A 4,699-nucleotide genomic window follows, 5' to 3' on the forward strand; every position below is an offset into this window, starting at 1 on the left:
CAAAGCTATCCAATTTTAATAGTATATTATTAAGATTTTAATTGGTTCAAAGTACGTATTTGATTGTATTTGCCTCTCTTTTCTTTCATCAAAGTTTATATCTACCATTAAATACAGCATACAATTTTAGTATGTTGACTGTATACTCATTTATGTTTAAAGCAGATCCAAATGAGTTGTCAGAAAAGAACCCTGTTTCCATCAGGTACAACTCAGAGCAGAGGTAGAACGGCATTTTGTTTGATTAAGGCTCCTCATTAAAATCTTCTGTTTTCACAAAAAGGTATTAACCCACAGCACACTTATTTACTAGGATGTATAGCCTTTGTTCCAACTTGGATTAAAAATCAGAAACAACAGTTATAATTCAGGGACACAACTTTGAATGCACTGTTACCCAATATTTATGAAAAGCTTAGTTGAGATCATGTCACTTAAGGATGTTTGCTAGAAGGGCATGTAGTCCATTTTTCTTAATCTAGATATACAAAACCAAATTATATTAATTCAGATCACTGGCAGAACTGAATTCTTAGACCACCTTCTATTTCTCTGACATATCCCTGTCTTTACTCTGCTTTCCTTTTTTTGAGGTTTTATTTAAAAATATGAAACACTATATCCACTGAAACTATATTGAAATTTAGCCCATTTTATCATGTACTATTGTCTTTACGTGTATCCACAGAAAAATTATTTTCTGATATGAATAATTTATTTATGCAAGTGGACAAGATGACCATTACAGTAGCTAGATCATAATTACAGGTATAAAAATATATAAATCCTTATTATATTCATCATAAGCTACATTTTTGTCTTCATTTTTCCTACTCCCTTGCCTTTTTTCTTATAATTGAACTCCATTTTTAATTTTATAGTATAGTTATATCTTATGTAGTTATCTCAGCTACCTTATTTAGAAAAAAGACAAAGTTTTAAAATAAGGCATGTGTGCTTATATATACAACTATGAAAGCATAGAGTCTCATATGCTTAACAAAAAATAAAAAAAGCAACCAAGCAAATGAAAAGATGAAGAATTGTTACTTGAAAGCAGTAATTAAGGTATGCAGTGAAAGTTTAGAAACATTCTTGCTGTGTGTAGATTTCTTCTATCATTTTCTGAAGATGTTAGTTTTGTGTATCTACATTGATTCAGGTATCCAAGGATATGGATAGATGTATTAGTTTCATAGGCCTGCTTTAACAAACTACCACAAAACTAGAGGTTTAATACAACACAAATTTATTGTCTCATAGCTCAGAAGGCCAAAAGTCCAAAATCAAGATGTTGTCAAGTTTGATTCCTTCTTGAGGCTCTGAGGTAGAGGCTGTTCCATGCCTCTCTCCTAGCTTCTGGTGGCTCAGGTGATGCTTGGCAGTCCTTGACATTTCTTGATTTATAAATGCATCATTTCAATCTCTACTTCTGTCTTCTTCTTATTTTCCCTCTGTGTCTCTCTGTTTCAATTCTTTCCCTGCTTTCTCTTATAACACCACCAGTCTTTGCATTCAGGGTCAACTCTGAATACAGTATGATCAGTATCTTTAAATTATATCTGGAAAGATGCTTATTCCAAAATAGGTCACTTTCTTAGGATCTGGGTGGGCATATCTTTTGAGGAATACTCTTCAACCCACTACATTAGAATTTCCATCATGTGAGGAAACTTGTCAAAAATCTAAATGCATCTGTCTTTTAATAACATGTAGATATGTAGGGAACATGAAATAACTACATATTTTAAAACCTGAAATTTCAATTAACTGATTTGTTTGGTGTTGAATATAAGGCAAGAAAAGGAAAAGACAGCTTTACTGACTGAATTCTGCTATGTACTTAACCTCTTTTAAGGATAAATGCTCCCCCATACTTCTTGCTGGTGAATTATATCCTTGACAGTCATATTTGGTATTACATGACTGACATTATTTGGCTTCCCACCCAAATCTCATCTCAAATTGTAATCCCCACATATTGAGGGAGGAACCTGTTAGAGGTGATTGAATCATGAGTGTGGTCCCCCCTTGCTGTTCTTGTGATAGTGAGTGAGTTCTCATGAGATTTGATAGTTTAAAAGTGTTTCACATTTTCCCCCTCACTCTCTCTTTCCAGCCATGAAGATGTGCCTTGCTTCCCCTTCGCTTTCTGACATGACTGTAAGTTTCCTGAGGCCTCTTCAGCCATGCAGAACTGTGAGTCAATTAAACCTCTTTTCTTTATAAATTACCCAGTCTCAGGTAGTTCTTTATCGCAGTGTGAAAAGGGACTAATACAATGACTCAACCATAAACTCTCCCATCCACTCTGAACCTTGGCCAAGTATCAAAAAATGCAAAATAAGCTATGCTAATGAGATGTATTTGCTTGCTACAATTTGAATCAGGAAGTATAGACAAAAAAAAGATCACATAGTGGAAGCAATGGAAGTTGAAGGTAAAAGGATGAAATGAGAAAGGAGATTGGGGTAAAGAAGAGGTCATATCCCATTATGAACAGGGAAAGCTAATGAGAGAAAAACAACTAAAATGAGTAGATCACGTAGAAGAGAAAACACACAGAAAGTGAGAAATCTGGTTGTCAGTAGGTATAGAAGAAGACAACAAACATGTTCACACATCAAAGAAACTACTCTTGCTATTCTCTCTGCTAAGAATGCTCTTTCTCCACATATCATCATAGTTTATCCCCTTATTTCCTTCAGCACTATCTGCTCAAATGTCACATTTTTCTATAGCCCATATTTGAATACATTAAGTTAAATAAGAGCCCACAACTACCACCCTTACCACCAATGCACCACTTTCTATCCCCCTTACTTATATTTATTTTCTTTATAGTACTTATTACTACATATATGCACACACATGCATACATACACACCTACTGTATCTCTAGCCACTATATGTGGTATGATAGGCACCTAGTAAAATATTGTGAAAGAAAAATGTGAATAAGTAAAATCTCAGAGTTTTGTGAGTCATGTTAATAAAATGAAAGGAAATTCTGAGACCTCTGTAGGGTTCTTGGAACCAGTCTTAGTGTCCCTGAGGTGATTTTATACAGTAGACCTTATTAAAATCCCACAAGATACCTGACTCAAGTTTTATAATACTGTACTTAATCTAGTGTAAGGAAGTCTTATTATTTGTAACCAAAGCTATTTGAATTAACTTTGTCACCAATAAGCTCTATTATATTTATCAGTGGAACCTGTATTCCACAGGCAGTTGTCTAAGTGAAGTATACTAAAAAATATATGCTATAGATAAAAACATAGAATGCATTTCACAGCCAAATATAATTTATTGGTAGAATTATCCATTGGCTTGAGTTATCTAGGCATTTACTTTGACATGTTTGAGAAGGGAATCTGAATTTGACAACATTTGTAATAAATAAGGAATGTATGCTTTTGCAATAACATTTGTAATTCTCCAACTCGACATCAAGTTAAGAATATTTTTCTTCTTGAATTGCCAGTGGACCAAGAGTTTGCCCAATCTAGAATTGATGTGCATGAATTTGATGAAAATCAGAGTTTACATTGCTATTTTCATGGATATTATCAAAGGGATTTTGTTGTGCATGCATTTTTAGTTATTCAAGGGCAGTTGTTAAACAAGTTCTATTTTTTTCCTTCTGAAAACACTGTAATTCATTTTGCACCTTCTTAAATTAATGCATACCTTCCCTAAAATGATAGAGTGTTGGGTGGATTTCCCTTTGAGAGGTCCACAATCTATTAAAGTCAGAGATGAATGGAATTTTCTACTCTAAACAGGATTACAGAATACATTTCTGCCTTCACTGCAGAAAGGTTCTTATTCAAATTAGGCAGGGTCTTTTTTCACCTTGGGATCTCACTGCATTCACATGCATTAAAGACATCAAGAGAAAGGTCACAAACATTTCATACTCACTTGCAAAATGTATTTTATATTCAACTTGTAGGCTGGGACATATGCTTCATCCAAGGAGACATATGTCCTTTCCAAATATCTTGATTTAAAATGATATCTGATAATGACAAATTCTCGTTAGGTCATACAAAGGACACCGATATAAACTTACCAGACATGGTAGCTGATTTCTCCCAGTCTCCCTCTATTGCAAACACCATGTATGTTAAATTGGATTCTGATTAAGGTAGTGAATATATTGCAAGGTAATTTTAAAAAGGGTAATTTATTGAAATATGGATATGTCTTCTGTCTTTGCCTTTGTACTTCTTTTTTAATTTTTCAGTATATTTTCTTTCTCAGATCTGTGGTGGTGTACATAAAGCCTACTGAGTCATTATCAACTCCATGTCAGTCTTTCAAGTACCAACCTACCAACCCTTTGCTAATATATATTTGTACAATTATTCATTTGAATCAAATTTATAAGTTTATAGCAAATAAGAATCATGTAAGTTTAGATAAGACCTCTGCCAGAATTCACTTTTATGAAAATATTACCTTCTTTGAATCCTTATTCATAAAATATTATTATCTAATATCTAACAGTTCATACTTTAAAAATATAAGCACAAGCCCTCTTACTGAAAGAAATAATAACAGGCTGTAATAATGAATAACTTACTTTAAACAAATGTTTGTATTTGACAATAAAACAGATCATAATTAATATTTGATAGCTATGTCCCCATTATAGGTGTAAATTCAAGTTTTCTTTTTTCTTCAGGGACAA

Source organism: Trachypithecus francoisi, unplaced genomic scaffold (assembly GCF_009764315.1).
Source record: "Trachypithecus francoisi isolate TF-2019V2 unplaced genomic scaffold, Tfra_2.0 Lachesis_group16, whole genome shotgun sequence".
Taxonomy (NCBI): domain Eukaryota; kingdom Metazoa; phylum Chordata; class Mammalia; order Primates; family Cercopithecidae; genus Trachypithecus; species Trachypithecus francoisi.